Raw genomic sequence first — 17420 nt, 5'->3', positions numbered from 1 at the left:
GAAAATGGTCCCTCTTTGTGGCTGCATTAAGAGGCTTGTAATCAACACAAACCCTCCACTTACCATTCTTCTTTGGTGTGACTACCACTGGAGAAACCCACTCTGAGTCTTCAACAGGATAGATAAAACCGGCTTCTAGCAATTTCCTCACCTCTTTGAGTAGGGCGTCTTGTTGAATTACTCCTAGCCGCCTGAGCTTCTGCACTACAGGTTTACTTCCCTCCTTGAGCTTAATGTGATGTTGAACTACTGTGATGCCAGTGATTTTATCATATTCATCAATGAACAATGTGGTAAAATTACTTAGCATCAAAATATAATCTTCACGCTCCTTCCCACACAACTCACTAGAGAGCATTTGATGTAGCTTACGTGCTTCTACCAGAGGTTGTATACCTGGTGTCTCCCCTTGGTTTGATGATGAGAAATCAGGTTACTCCATCTTCTTAGGGTCCTTGAGAATGATCCCCATCACCTCAATGCTACTGTCACTTTCTTCACTCACTGTTGACTCCTCCTCTGAAGTGGTTGAAGAGTCACCACTAGAAAACTCATCCATAGAGGTTTCTAGATCCATGTCGCATTGCCGACCTTTCTTCATGTCCTAAAGTATTGGCCTCCCTTTTTCATCCTTCATCTGGATTATGCCGGTGTCCCAGTCCTACTTAGCTCTCATAGCCATAAGCCAAGGCCTCCATAGAATGATAGGATAGCCCTCCCCTTTGTGTGGCATGACAAAGATGTCCACATCTACCTCGGTGTTGAATGCCTTTATCCTAACTGCATTTATGACACCAACACATTGAACTTTTAAATTATTTGTCATTTTGGCTCGGCATGGTGCCGGCCGACTCACCTCTAAACCCAAACGGTGCATCATTTTTTCACTCATGGCGCATATTTGTGCGCCACCATCGATGTAGATATTGGAGATGTGTTGCCCTTTGATGTAAGCATCCATCACTGGTAGTATGTCATCTAGATTCCTCCCAGAGATAGCCCCAGCTATCTTTGGCTTTGGTCGTCTCGTGCTAAGCATCTTTGTCCATTGTCTCCTCACCCTAGGTGCTGGGTGGAGTAATTGGGGCCAGGTGATTTTTGGGCCCTGCACAGAAACATCTTGAACCAAATCATACGGTTTAGAACATTCACCCAAAGAGAAATCTACAATGTCAATTTTACGTCGTGACTTGGACGGATTTTTGCTAGATTCCCCTTTTAGTCTTCATCTTTTCTTCCTTTTGGGAAGATTCACCATGCCTAGCGCGTTTTACCCCTATGGCATCTACTCCTTTAAACTTGGTCTTACCTTTTGCTACTCCCTTGATATCCTCCTCCACTTTCTCCTTTCCTTTACCTTCAAGACTGATGACGCTTACTGTTTGATTGCCAAATAGTGGTGGGGGTAAGGGTGGAATGAGAGGTTGTGGTGGTGGTGGTGGTTGTGGTTGAATGGGTGGTTGTAGGATTTTCATGGGTGGTGCTTGTTGTGGTGCCCTCGGTGGTGGTGGTCTTGCTCTCAGTGGTGAAACCTGGTTTTGCCTGGCTCCTCTGTTGAAATTCTGCCTCCTTGGGTGTGGACAGTAGTACATGCCATGACCATCCTCCCCACAATTGTAGCAGTGGTATTCTTGGTTTTGCCTTCGTTGTCCTCTTCTTTGCTCTTGGTTGCGATTGTGTGCATGCCCTTGTTGTATCAAATGGACTGAGAGATTCTCAAGTTGATTGGTGATTCGATTGAGCAGGTCTTACTGATCTTCAATTGGTTCTTGTGGTTGAATCCTCTGGGCGGCTGTTGTAGGTGGTGCTAGAGGTGGTCGGGTCCTAACGGATTCCTCTTCATCGATATTCCTGGCTTGTAGGCGCAACTTCTTGTCTTTAAGGCAGGCCACTTCAACTGCTAGCTCATACGTAGCAGGAAACCTTTCCTTCACCTTCTCTTTAAGAGTTGGCCATAACCCAGTCACAAACCGATCCTTATGTAGGAAATCAGGTGCCCCCTCATCCTCTCTTAGCGATGCAACCCATCGCCCCCATAAATCTACAAACTTTGACTCATATGATGCGTATTCCAGCATAGTGCCGTGCTTCAACTCTGTCAACAATTGCCATAGCTTCTCTGATGTTGTGTCCTCTCCAAAACGCTTGACAAAGGCTGCTCTTAATAAGTCCCACCGTTCCTTGGTTGCTTGTGCCAAGGCATTGTACCATGATCTTGCCTCCACCTTCATTAGAAGTGGGAAGATGCACAAGCGCGAAGCATCATCATCTCTCGCAGAGATGACACATGCTATTTCCAAGTTGTCTAGAAAGTCTATAGCATCCTCACCCACCTTACCAGTAAAGGTTGGAAATGCTACACTTGCCATTGTGAGAGTGAGAAGATTAACTCGACTTAGAAATCTTTTTTTTTAAAAAATTTATAAATAGAGATTCAATACATGGGTGCTCGGTAGATGGAAAACATACTATACAAGGATGAAAATAACTACATCAAAAGACACTTCATGATTAATCATAGGGAGGATAAAGGGTAGAGAAGAGGTGTTTATCTCTTGCAGTCGTTCTCTACCAAACATGGTTGTAATGATCTTCTGATAAAACATCTTGCGGTCCAAGATTACTTTGATTGATTGAATTCGTTGTGGTACATAAGTTTGGTTCCTTGCAAAAGGTTGATGCGCTGGGTCCATCACATGATAATTCGGAAAGGCTCTCTCCTTCGTGGTGGAAGGTTATAGTCGGAGGTGTAGAGCTCTTGGTAGTCGAGGTCAAATTTATAGTACCACAAGACAAGGTTGTCTTCGTCTTCTAGCTCTAGGACTGCCCCTCTAGCAAGCTCTTGGAAAAGCTTGAACTCTCTCTCTTTGAGCAACTTCACTTTCCAGCAAGATAGAGTGCCATCTAGTGTATACACAGGTGTGATGAGGTAGGTGGTGAGTCTTACCACTTGTATTAATCCAAGTTGGATGTATACATAGCAAGCTGTAAAGTCATCATCATAGCCTTGATTCACAAGCAACACCCCTTGAAGGTGGAGGGTCTTGTCTTTTCGCCAAGCAAAACGTGTGTCAAAGACCTTGTCGATGACAAGCTCCGCCACTTCACTCGGTAGACGACGTAGAATCCATGCTGTTGTTTCTAGTTCTTGGCTCATGAGATGAGAGTGAGGTATAGAAAGACTTTGGAGGATTTACCCTTTTGTTTTGCAGACGGGGTGATTGTCGGCGCTGGAAAACCCTTGAATCTTTTGGTGCAAGGGAGAGGGAGGGACCACGCGTTCGTAATAGCTTCCTCAAGTTGTGAAGGCTTGTTGTGGATGTAGGTGGAATAGGTGGCAAAGATGGGGACGTAGATGTAGAGAAGCCTGGTGCTACTTGAAAGCCTACCGTTGTGAGAACGCCTGTGCGGATGTCGAGGGAGAAAATGATGGCCTTTTCTTCACTTTGGGTTGCACTCATGTTGAAGGTGCGGTTTTTGGCTACAATGTGAGCATGATGCAACTTGTGCCTTGCTTTTACGCTTGCGGGGATGATGAGAAATGTAAACAATCTGAGTAGGGAAAGAGAGTCTTACCACTTCTTCTATGCTAACAATACAACACCTTGGCAAGAGTGTCTTGATGAATTGTGTCAAACCTGCTTGAAGCTCCTCCTCTTCAGTGGTCCAATTAGAGAATTCAAGAAGCCACTCGTCCATGAAGAGAAGTAAACATGTCAGCCTTGTAAACTGAAGGTTTCAAGAGCCCTCCTCAGTGGGGGCACCAAATGAGAGGCGGAAGTGAAAAATAGACCCGGTGGCCTCTACACCAAGACTATGCACAATGGCCTCATCATGGGGGATACACAATAGGGGCACCACCTAGCACGATATGCGGCTAGGACGCATACATATACACAATGAAGCATGCCATGGAAAACAATTTCAAGATCCACGCCCAAATGTGGAATGGGGTGGTCGGAGAATAAGGTGAGAGGAGTGGTGAATGAGTGAGAATGGGCTTGCTACTCGTGCATGTTAGTAAGGAAGATAATGAGGTAGGGGAAACTTGCGAGTATGCTCACTTATCATACAAGAGGTGGCGAATCCGCACACCTCAAGATGGAAGTAGCAAAATGATAGGAATATGAGAGGGAGAGTGTGTGTGTGTGTGTGTGTGTGTGTGTATGGTGGCGAATCCGCACACCTTTACATAAGCAGAAAAAAAAGGCAAGGAACAAGCATATACCATACTCACAATGAGATGTATCCAAAGCGACACAAAGTATGGCACCAAGATGGAGTGTGTTGATTGCTTGCAAAAGATGAATACAATAGGTGGCGTATGGCAGGAAAATGAGAAGGGGACAAGATCGTAGGAGGCATAATGGAGAGATGGGAGTTGATGGCGAGGAATATCATGAGTGTGTCCACCCTTCTTCTTCTTCTTGAAATTGTGCCTTCAACCCTTAATTACAAGTGGTGTGGAGGTGTGGTGCTCATCTTTTGTGCATGGTGATGGTGATGGTGATGGTGTTGTGATTATGTGATTAGGGTTCATGCTACAAGCATGTAGCACAAGAGTGTGTATGGATAGGTGTGTGTGTGTGTGTGTGTGTGTGTGTGTGTGTGTGTGTGTGTGTGTTTTGTGTTTTTTTTTCTAGTGAGCTCTCATGGCCTCCTTATATAGGGAAGGAGGGAAGGTTTTAACAATATTTCTAATTGAGGTGAGTGTTCCACTTTGGTGACTAGGAAAATGGGGTGCATGTGCTGTGGCTCCCATCTTGTCTCCTCATTATTTAAAATACCAGAGTCAATAGAGAGAGAAGATGAGAGAATGTGGGTAGGATTTAGAGGATAGGAGATATTTACAATAGTCTAGCTTTGGCTAGACATAAGCTTATTAGGGAGAGAAGAGAGAGGTAAGAAATTTACAAGAGAGATTGTCAAAGGTGGATAGTTGTTGATGAGGATGGATCCTCCAAAAATGGTGATAGAATCACTCTAGACTTGCCAAGACCTCATTAAAAGAGCCTTGTCTCTTGTAATCATGCTTGAAGACTTGTAGAACCATAGCCATTCTAGAGGGAAGAAAATTGGGGATGGTCTGTGTCACCATTACACGAGAAAACTGGGGTCCACTACAAAAATCATATCTCCGTGTTCATAACTCCAAAAATTCTGAAAAAAATTGAGCTAAAAGTTGAGATCACGAGCTGCATTTTTCATGTTGAACGCTCCTTCAGATTCGGGGTTCTTCTCTACTTAAAAAATTCATCTAAATAATGTATTATTTGTGGCTGCAAAGGTCTTTTGGTGGTCCCCTTCGAGTGGACTTCTCTCTTGCCTTCAAGTGTAAGCTCCTTCATGTGTATGAAAACATGACCTAGAGTTTTGAAAAGATTGGCAATCATCTAGATGGAGGTATTATTGAAATTTGAAAGTGGGGTTGAGGTTTGAAAATGAAAACTAGTGAATAAAATATTTGGTAGGGTGGAATAATATATAAACATGAAAAATATATTAGAAAATACTAAACTATATAATGTAATTTAGAATATATATATTTAATATTTAAGATCAAAAGAGATATCAACAAAGAAAGCTTACTTATTTATGCTACATCGTGATTGATTAGCATAAGTCTTATTTATTTAATAAAGGCTAAAACTTTTGTGAAAAAGGGAAGAAAAATCAAAAGTAACTTATATAATAGGAAATATTTTGGTAAAAGGGCAAAGATATATGGGGGGGTTCCCATGCATGGAAAAGCTTGCCTTAGTGCGAATCACTGAAAATGGCAGTTCCTTCACACTTGTTGATGCACTTTATGTACCAAGGATAAAAAAGAACCCTTTATCTGTATTTTCACTTACAAGACTTGGTCTTGTTGTCGATTTTGTGGATGACAGATGTGTAGTTCATGATCTTATTTTTGGTGATAAAATAGTTGCATTTGGCATTTTGTTTCGTGGGCTATATAATCTCACTTTGTATGGCAACTGTGGGCAAAATTTTTCAAATGCAGTTGTGTATTCAAAGACTGTTTCAGATGGAGAAATTTGGCATGCACGTTTTGGGCATCTGAATTTTGCCAGTTTGTTGTATTTGTAGAAATGTGATATGGTTTCTTCTTTGCTGCCTTTTAAAGCACCTTCTAAGCATGTTTCTGAAGGCTTTAGGTAAGATGCAGTGTTTGAAGTTTTCCAAAGGATGGTTTAGTAATGGCTACATGTAGGTTGCAACTTGTATATAATGATGTTTGTGGGCATATGCAAACTCCATCCTTATGCAATTAACTATACTTTGCGACTTTCATTGATGATTACTCCAGGCATGCATGGGTGTATCCTATTAAAGCTAAGTCTGAATTGTTCATGTGCTTCAAGAAATTTTTGGCTATGTCTGAACTGTCTCTACAATCGAGGGGGTGAGTATATGTCTCATGAGTTTAATGCATTTCTAGCTAATTGTAGGATAAAACACGAATGTACAATGTCGTATACACCTCAACAAAATGGTTTTTCGCAAAGAAAAAAAAAAGCGCTTACGGAGATGGCACGATGCATGGTCAAGATTAAAGTTGTGCCGCATTTGTTTTGGCTTGAGGCTCTCATTTGTGCTACTAATGTACTTAACACGTGTCCTACCAAAGCCTTGCATTCTATGACTCCTTATGAAGGATGGCATGACAAAAAGCAATCTATTGATCACATCCACGTGTTTGGTTGTTTGGATTATGCTTTGGTGCCATAAACGCAGCACAGAAAATTGGATGATAAGGGTAAATGCATTTTTGTTGGTTACAGTACTGAAAGCAAAGGTTAGAGATTATACCATTCGCAAAACGAAACATATTTTGGTTGTACAAGATGTTGTGTTTGTGGAAGTTTTGTTCAGTCTTTGTTCACAGTAATGTAAGTTCACAGGACATTTACGCCACTTTGTTGCCTCTTTTTAATGGTAGAAACTTGAATGTAAATTCCAATGAGGCACATGTACGGCCTATGAGAGCTTCTAAAAATATTACGAACCAGCCTATTATTGATGCAGATGTACATGATGTACGTGATGTGGAAAGGGTTGAGAATGAGGAGGCTAGAGGTATGCCAAAATGGTTGGTGCATACTTTGTGTGATAGTATGTGGATACACCTATGTCTAGTTGTACTCATTCAGGTTCTCTCCATGCATCTTATGCATTAGATTGTTATGCTTTGGCTATTTCTAGTTTATGTGATGAGGAGGAACCTCTTTCATTTGATGAAGCACAGAATTCAAAAAATTGGATCGCTACCATGCAATCAAAATATGATGCATTTATAGAAAATGGCACATGGACTTTATGTGATTTACCTCTTTGCAAAAAGGCCATTGGTGCAAAGTGGGTTTACAAGCTGAAACGTAAGCTGAAACGTGGGGGACGGCTCTATAGGTGCAAGTCCATGAATGGAAGGGAAAGCTTAGGTGCAAGCTCAAATGAAACGCAAATTTGCAGGCTCGCAGGGGACGCGTAAGACGTAGGGAAGGGCAACACACAGACGGGAGAAGGTTTTGGTGACAAGGGCAGGAAGTGCGGGCTACGTAATGAGGGTAGAGGGAATCTTGAAGGCATCTTTCAATTAATGTGTTTTATTTTAAGCAAGCTAGTAAGAGCCACTGTTTAAAAATAGATAATACAATTTTATATTAAGACACAACAAAAATCTCATATGATTGTATGCACTTATTTAAACTTACTCTCGTTTGTCTCCCCTTAACTTAGCAGGCCTTCGTGCCTCTTCACATTGTTCCATCTCAAACAAGGTGAAAGTTCACGATGGCCTACATAATGCTATTGAGGAGGAATTTAATAATAAGAGGGTTCTTTCTGAGAGAGAAATGAGAAAGTGACATTAACATTTTTTCTTTTGTCACAATAGAGTATTACATTTTTTTGAAAACAAAAGTAACAATGACTTATTTAGATTACAATATATTCTAAAAACATAAAAGATAATGAGTAAACCAATATTCAATGGCCCTTTTAAAGAGAGAGAGAGAGAGAGGTACACAAATGTCAACAACCTGCACAAAGACTATAAGAAATATTAAAAAAGAATTTTTTTTGCCATGTGGCATTAATTCGCAAGGTTTAACCAAAAGTATGCAATTGCACCAAAAATCCAACGCTTTACTAAGAACTCCATATGTAGTCCAACAAAGGGTAAGAGAAGATCTACACCAAGTATCTTTAAAGTTCAATGACATTTGAGGCCCCAAATAAGTTATAGATAGCTACATGAAAATAGTTGCACATAAATATATAGTGACTTGTTGTATCAGAATGAAATCATAATGAGCGAATCTTGCAAAAAAAATAAAGATAAGCGGTGGGGGGCGGGGTGGTACAACAACATTTTAAAATGAAATCGTATCACCCTGATCTTGCGAAAGAGGATAGAGACAAAGGAGATGGAGGGTGGGGTGGTACAGCAAACAGTTTCACACCAAATGCGTTTCGCTTTCATTAGCTCATCAGTGGTGTAAACAAAAGGGAGGATATGGAGGGGATATAAATAGTGAAGTGTGGTGTGGCTCAAAAAACTGTAGTGGTACCAATAGGGAAGTGTGGTGTGGCTCCAAAAAACTATAGTGGTACCATATTTTAAAGAGGGAGAGGCTATCTTAAAGACAAGTGATGGCCCATCTTAAGTGGGTACTTGCAAAAAAAAGGGAGGGGGAAATGGATAGTTATTAGGGCATTTAAAGGAGTGGAAAAAATTGTACAAGAAAGAGACTAGTCAAAAAATGTATTTGACTTAGCATAGGGGATGGGTGGAGTTTAGAGGGGTTGCATATATACATGAGGCCAAAGTTAGCTGAGGTAAGGTTTGGTCGAATAAGGGCGGATTTTTTTTTTTGGGGGGGGGGGGGGGTTGAGCGGGAAAAGATGAAGTGTTTTTAGAGAGAAGGGTTTCGGGATTGGGCACATTCATCCAACATATCAAAGGTCTAGGTAGGTGCACGAGGTACGTGTTGGTTTTAAGCAGATTAGTGAGGGGTTGGTTAATGGAACGAGATAAGTTTAGATGGCAGATTTGAGGTGAGAAGGGAATCTTGATGATGGTAAGAGAAGGTTTGGTTATGAACAATTTTTGAAGGAGAGAGGGTCTTAGATTGTAGGACAGGTAGAGAAAGAAAGCTTTTAACAAGTGTCCCCAAGTGTCTCAAAAGCCTTGTGAATAGAAAGCTAAACTTTTGAATAGAAAGCTATTGTCCAAATCTGCATTTACTTTTTTTTGCACGCTTGAAAAAGACTTCAAAGATCAAAATCTAAACAATTATATATTCACAGGAGTTTGATTCTATGATGTGAAGACTAGTGTTCGAGAAAGGTGTGCCTGAGCTTAGCCCTGAGCTGGTTGAAAATCAAGATTAGCCAGTCGCAAAGGGTGGTAAAGGAAAAAAAACCCAACAAAAAATACTAGAAAATAGTTCAAACATTTTGCAAATTTGAAAATTTATACTAGTATTTCTAGTGTGCATTTGTATAAGCAAGAAACTCATCACTTCGGCAAAAATACTTTTTCGAACACTATGTGAGGTATTGATAAACGGTCCTCTAGGTCCTCTTATTCAAGGATTTTTAAAAAACTCGCTTCACTAAATTGCTTTATTAAATCTATCTTTTTTTATAATAAGAAAGCATTAAAATATTCTTTCGTTTTAATTTTCAATGTATCTTTTTATTTTAATTCCTTTTTATTTTATTTTGTTTCAAAATGATGAGGTGCAATGTGCACCGTTTATCTTATTATTTAAGTGGGACCCTTCCCAATATATAAGCCATTTGCGAGTAGGGGGTACCGACTAGAAGAATATAAAAAAATGGCCAAAAGATGCTTGAGGAGATTTAGAGGTAGAGGATTGAGAAGGGGGATGTAGGACACGTGGAGGCCATGCCTCCCTATTAGGGACCTCTCTCTCTCTCTCTCTCTCTCTCTTCGCAGAGTAGAGGTAGAGATGCTTCATAAGGCATAGGTGAATAAAATCTCTTCTCTCTCTCTCTCTCTCTCTCTCTCTCTCTCTCTCTCTCTCTCTCTCTCTTGCATCCTTCCTCAACATAGGTATAGTGGAGATGACGTGGCGGATGGTTGTGTAGGTTCAAGTCCATGAATGGAAGGAAAAGCTTAGGTGCAAGCTCATAGGAAAGGCAAATTTGCAGGCTCGCAGGGGACGCGTAAGAGGTAGGGAAGCGTAACACACAGACGGGAGAAGGTTTTGGTGACAAGGGCAGGAAGTGAGGGCTAGGTGATGAGGGTAGAGGGAATCTTGAAGGCATCTTTCAATTAATGTGTTTTATTTTAAGCAAGCTAGTAAGAGCCACTGTTTAAAAATAGATAATACAATTTTATATTAAGACACAACAAAAATCTCATATGATTGTATGCACTTATTTAAACTTACTCTCCTTTGTCCCCCCTTAACTTAGCAGGCCTTCGTGCCTCTTCACCTTGTTCCATCTCAAACAAGGTGAAAGTTCACGATGGCCTACATAATGCTATTGAGGAGGAATTTAATAATAAGAGGGTTCTTTCTGAGAGAGAAATGAGAAAGTGACATTAACATTTTTTCTTCTGCCACAATAGAGTATTACATTTTTTTGCAAACAAAAGTAACAATGACTTATTTAGATTACAATATATTCTAAAAACATAAAAGACAATGACTAAACCAATATTCAATGGCCCTTTTAAAGAGAGAGAGAGAGAGAGAGAGAGAGAGAGGTACACAAATGTCAACAACCCGCACAAAGACTAGAAGAAATATTAAAAAAGAATGTTTTTTGCCATGTGGCATTAATTTGCAAGGTTTTAATCAAAAGTATGCATTTGCACCAAAAATCCAACGCTTTACTAAGAACTCCATCTGTAGTCCAACAAAGGGTAAGAGAAGATCTACACCAAGTATCTTTAAAGTTAAACGACATTTGAGGCCCCAAATAAGTTATAGATAGCTACATGAAAATAGTTGCACACAAATATATAGTGACTTGTTGTCTTTTGCATTGGGATTTTATCGTGGCAAGCTTAGCTTTTGTAGTTGCTTCATTATGTCTTTTCAAGGCTACGTAGTGCTTTACAAGCCTATGTGTCTCTGTGCTCTAGATGAGCAAACTCGTCGAGTGTTCGTTCAAGATTATGTTAGAATGTGGATAGTTGTGCTATATCATCTATGCAACAATCTACTAATATTGGCACCCTTGCCAAGGACATCAACCTAAGCTAGAGAAAGTCCTTACCTTTCTTGAGAGGGACCCATTAGATTGGCCCTTTATTATAAGCTAGAGGGAGTTTCTTTACCTTGATTACGTAATACCAATTTCTGGAACGGAGCAAGAGGAGGCATGCCACTTGGTATCCATTGATTTGTTTGTAGAATTAATGAGGATATATAGAGAGAGAGAGGTCAGCATAAAGCTTGCGAGGCGTGCCATTTTTATTAGAGAGAAAAGCATAAAGGATGCGAAGCCTACCATTTTTAGAGAGAAAAGCATGGCGGCGGCCACCCAATTTATATAGCACCCAGCAGAGAGAGATCAAGCCCTAGCGCAGAGAGAGAGAGAGAGAGAGAGAGAGAGAGAGAGCAAGCAAGGCAATTGACGCGGAGCAAGTGCTGAGCAGAGGTTGGAGAGGTAATTCGTTACCTTCATTATATTTTCTATAGTCTTGCTTTTCGGGGAGAGAGAAAGAGAGAGAGAGTCGTGCAGGGCGTGCACCTTGCTGCACAAACGAACTGTTGCATTGTTTATTCCTTCCTGCCCAGAGACGGACTACCGGGGGAGAGAGAGAGAGAGAGAGAGAGAGAGAGAGAGAGAGAGAGAGAGAGAGAGAGAGAGAGAGAGAGAGAGAGAGAGAGAGAGAGAGAGAGAGAGAAGCTGTCAGACAGCTTCGTCCACTACAACGACAACAAGAGCCTACGTGCTGCCCAGAGACGGACTGCCGGGGGGAGAGAGAGAGAGAGAGAGAGAAGCTGTCAGACAGTTCCGTCCACTGTAGTCGAGGACTTCTTCCATGTTCGCCATCCTCGCAACAGGGGATTGGCAGTATTTGGGAGAATTCTATCAGCTTGGGACGGAGGCAGCAAGAGCCTACGTGCTGCCCAGAGACAGACTGCCGGGGGGGGGAGAGAGAGAGAGAGAGAGAGAGAGAGAGAGAGAGAGAGAGAGAGAGAGAGAGAGAGAGAGAGAGAGAGAGAGAGAGAGAGAGAGAGAGAGATGTCTGGCCTGCGGCACAACATAGTGGCGGGTCGTCTTGTTTCTTTTGCAGCTGCTGGCATCGCCTTTCTATTTTGTAACAAAGAACAAAAAATCCTTTCACATAGGTGATTATGAGAGGTCCTTATATCAATACAGGCTCCCGTGACGTCGGTCCTGATCAGCATGCCAAGAAATTCTGATTTGATGTTGTCAGCATGACTCAAAGTTTTGTGGGTTTCGATAATACTTGATACTGGTACAGTTACATTGTACACTTTTCATTTCATCTAAACATCACAATGTCAAACATGCCCAGTGCCAAGAGAGAGAGAGAGAGAGAGAGAGAGAGAGAGAGAGAGAGAGAGAGAAGGGGCTGCTGCGTCCAAGTCGCGGAGAGAGAGAGAGAGAGAGGGAGTTTGCGTGCATCTTGGCTCATTCCAAATTCTAGAGAGAGAGAGAGAGAGAGAGAGAGAGAAGAAGAGAGTTTTATCGTCGTAGGAAACTATCCCAAGAGACCTTAAAGACCTAGCAAGAGAGAGAGAGAGAGAGAGAGAGAGAGAGAGAGAGAGAGCAAGATGCTAATATAGACCAAAAAAAAAAAACACGATGATATTGGTAGTCTAAGAGAGTTTTAACGTCGTAGGAAACTATCCCAACAGACCTTAAAGATCTAGCCGACGAGGAGTTGAACGAGCGAGCGAGAGAGAGAGAGAGAGAGAGAGAGAGAGAGAGAGAGAGAGAGCAGTCTGCAATTGCAAGATGCTAATATAGACCCAAAAAAAAATCAGGATGATATTGTTAGTCTAAGAGAGTTTTAACGTCGTAGGAAACTATCCCAAGAGACCTTAAAGATATAGCCGACGAGGAGTTGAAATTAAGAGAGAGAGAGAGAGAGAGAGAGAGAGAGAGAGTGCAGTCTGCAATCACAAGATGCTAATATAGACAATAGAAAAAAAACAGGATGATATTGTTAGTCTAACAGACTTTTAACATCGTAAGAAACTATCCCAAGAGACCTTAAACATCTAGCCGCCGAGGAGCTGTTGAACGAGAGAGAGAGAGAGAGAGAGAGAGAGAGAGAGAGAGAGAGAGAGAGAGAGAGAGAGAGAGAGAGAGAGAGAGAGAGCAGTCTGCAATTGCAAGATGCTAATATAGACAAAAAAAAAATCACAATGATATTGTTAGTTTAAGGCTTTTTGATTCTACTGTTGAGCAGCAGCCAATTACTTTTTTGGAGTAATTCACGAAGATATTGTTAGTCGAAGGCTTTTCGATTTTCTAGCTGCCTCCAGTGGGAGAGAGAGAGAGAGAGAGAGAGAGAGGGAGAGAGGGAGTCTGCGTGCATCTTGCGTAATTCATTATCATATTGTTAGTCTAAGGCTTTTCCATTTTACTATTGCCAATTACTTTTTTGAAGTAATTCACGATGATATTGTTAGTGGCCATGCTAGTCCTTTCTTAAAAAATACTGCATGCATGCTTGTTCCTTGAATCAAATGTACGAAAGCGAAGCTAACAAACTATCGTCATTTATTATATAAAAAAAATTCACTAAAAAGTCTAACCCCTCTAACACTAGAGGAAAAGCATAAGTCCCCCTTCAACACTCGAGGGGATAAAAGTGGGGGGGGAAAGGCACATTCCTTACGGTATTATAAAAAATGTGGAGAATTGTGCCAACTCCACACCATACTTATGTATGGTTTTATTTCCACAACACACCAGCATTTTGTGCACGATGTTTGCACAAAAAACACTAGCATTTTACACGTGCATGATGCTGAATTGTACAGTTTACTGCGACAAATAATTCCATGTTGTCAATTAACGCAAAACTTCTGCATTGCCTTTTTTTATTAAGAAACCGTATTTCCTTAACATTGTCATTAGTTGGTGATTTAGTGATGAAGGTTGCTTATCTATAATGCAGTACTATGATGTTGTTGCTGAAAATCCAGGGATCTATTGATTTCCAGTATATTGTTTACTATCATCAATTTATCGTTCCAAGTTTAGAGGTCGTTTATTTTGTGTATGTATCAGTTTAGGGTATTAAGAAGAAAAGTTTAAATTTTTTTTGTGTACATATCAATTTAGCGTCTTAAGAACAAAATCGAATTTTATTTATGTTGTTGGGTAGATGTGAAGGACCGTATGACTCTCCAAAACCCTGATCACTTCAACATCAATCGTCCTCTCGATTGCAAATGTCGTGCTCTCCCATTCACACACTATAGGCATCATCTCATTTGTGCACGCCCTCGTCTTAAACTGTAAAATTGAATTTACTTCTATTGTGGCGTAAATATAGAGACCTATATGACACTCCAAAAGCCTGATCACGTCGACATCAATTGTCTTATTGATTGCAAATGTCGCCATCTCCCATTTGTGTACGTCCACGTGCATGTTGCTGAATTGTACGGTTTACTGCAACAAATAATTCCATGCTGTCAATTAACGCAAAACTTTTGCATTGCCTTTTTAATTCAGAAACCATATTTCCTTAACAGTCTGTCATTAGTTGGTGATTTAGTGATCAAATTTGCTCATCTATTACGCAGTACTATGATGTTGTTGTTGAAAATCCAGGGATCAATTGATTGCTAGTATATTGTTTAGTATTATCAATTTATCGTTCCAAGTTTAGAGGTCATTTTTCTCTACATATCAATTTAGGGTATTGAGAAAAAATCTGATTTTTTTAACCTTGATTACCTAATACCAATTTCTTTGTGTATATTCAATTCAGGGTATTAAGAAGAAAACTGAATTTTACTTATGTTTGTTGGGTACATGAGAAGGATTGTATGACTCTCCAAAAGCCTGATCACTTCGACATCAATCGTCCTCTCGATTGCAAATGTCGTGCTCTCCCATTCACACAGTATAGTCACCATGTCATTTGTGCACGCCCCCGTCTTAAAACTATAAAATTGAGCTTGGTTCTGCTGTGGAGTAAATATAGAGACCTATATGACACTCGAAAAGCCTGATCACTTCAACATCAGCTGTCTTATTGATTGCGAATGTCGTCATCTCTCGTTTGTGTACATCCCCGTCTTCAACTGTAAAATTTACCACGCACCAAAAGCACGATTACTTCGACACCAATCGTCCTCTCGATTGCAAATGTCGTTATCTCCCATCCGAACACACTGTGTTGACTGCGTCCTTTGTACACACCCCATTTTAAACTATAAAATTGCAATTAGTTATAGAATTCCATTGTTTAACTTATCGACTACAAAGCTCCGATCCCGTTCTATAACATTGACTATCATTTTGAACCCCCCATGTCGTTGCGCCTAACCGAGCCAATTCCTGCTAGTTCCCATTGTAGGAGCACAATTCCCATTAGTTGTTACCCTTAGCACGTCATCCAATGTGAAACAATTGCACTTTCTATTAGTTTCTACGTGGAGGGCCCGTCCTAGGTCACAAGCATGGATCTTGCCCATACATATTGCACTGCTTTATCAACTATTTGATGTCATTTACAAAATTCATTTATATACACTAATTTATTCAATACAATACTTGTCATTGCTGCAAGAAATCTAGCTTCCCTTCTAAGCTGTGAAGTGATAAATGCTCTCGCCAATACATCATAATGTCGTTTGAATGGTTGTAGGTAAAATGCTCCCCGAACAAGCAGTGCAATTGAAAAAGAGATTATGCACGCAATTAGTGTGTGTAGTGGATGCCCTCACATTAGATAAGATAACAACAACCTTGAGAGATGAGCCGCGCTTATAAGCCTTGCTCTCTGAAGTGGTCCGCTCAACAGCCTTGAAGTTTGAGGGCGCACATATTAGTGACGTGTAGCATCTTCTTTTTAGTATTGTTGGAGACATGCCAAAATGCGCTAGCGACCTACGAGCTGACTTACCAGAGGACATACAAATGGAGAAATTACAACATTGGTATAACTGCTGAAAGATTGAAAAGGAAACATCCACTCGCGCAAGGAATATTGACACACAGAACACCTTCAGTAAGAAATTGCAGAAGGAGACCCTTCAAGATACCAGAGGATCGATGTCTAGTCTGCACACTCAGAAAACTGTATTCAACTCATTTTGCTCTGCCACCTTGGGCATCCCATTTGAGGCTATAAAACGAGGAAGGAAACTAGGATCTAGGTCATATGGAGACACTTATGAATGCAAGATCAAAGGGATTTCTTTCCTTCCGTCCGACAATGTGTACTGTTGTAAGGAATTCAAAGGTCAAGCAAAACAACAATTCAAATCATTTGCAATCGAGAGCAGCGTTGACCTCAATCACCGAGGTATTGTGCATGCTCTTGCACATACAATTCAATCACCATGGATACTTATATTTCCTTATTTCAATGGATCTTCCCTTGGCGATTTGATACAGTGTGTGCCTACACCTTTTGGAAGCATCAGTGAAATTGTACTTGCGATGGGTGATCACAAACACAAAAAACCAACTGAACTAGAGTTGCAGCAATGCAGGCTTATCATCAATCATGCTTCGTCTTTGATTCATGCACTAATAAAAGCTTTGGCATTTGCACATGACAATGGAGTTATTCACAATGACCTTCACCCTTGGAACATTATGCTAGACTTCACTAGAGAGGGAATACCAAGAGTAGGCATTATAGATTGGGGTCTTGCCCTTCGACCACCATATGAGAGAAGACCAACAAATATTCGTAAGCCAAAATACCATGCCAAGAGGCCTTGGCGAGCAGCTGAACTATTGAATACCATATCTACATGCCCTTGGAGCAAATCAACCGATGTATATGCACTTGCATGGATCATCAATCACCTCGGTATTTTTTGCAACGAATTTTGTGTGTATTACAAACTTGACTTGATGCAAACAAGAACTGCTATAGAGGTTGAAGCCATACAGAATATAATCAACAATGCCTACCTTCTGGAGAATCCATCTGAAAGAAAGACGCTCGCTGATTCAGATAAAGATCTGGAACATCTGCATATGCACCCCGAACAATGCTTGCGTCCCATCTCTGAAATGTGTATTTCTTTTTTCCATTGATCCTAGAAAATTTATCTCAACTACCAAGCTCTTTTATTTATTGAGTTGAAAGTTCCATTATGGTTTGCAATAGTTCTTTGAACATTAATTTGTTTCCTACTTCCATTATATTCATCCCTTCTACTTCTTTTTTTGTCATCCAGTTTCATTATATTAGTCCC

Source organism: Adiantum capillus-veneris, chromosome 24 (assembly GCF_014529385.1).
Source record: "Adiantum capillus-veneris isolate H3 chromosome 24, ASM1452938v2, whole genome shotgun sequence".
Lineage (NCBI taxonomy): Eukaryota > Viridiplantae > Streptophyta > Polypodiopsida > Polypodiales > Pteridaceae > Adiantum > Adiantum capillus-veneris.
Note: the sequence above shows the minus strand (reverse complement) of the source record.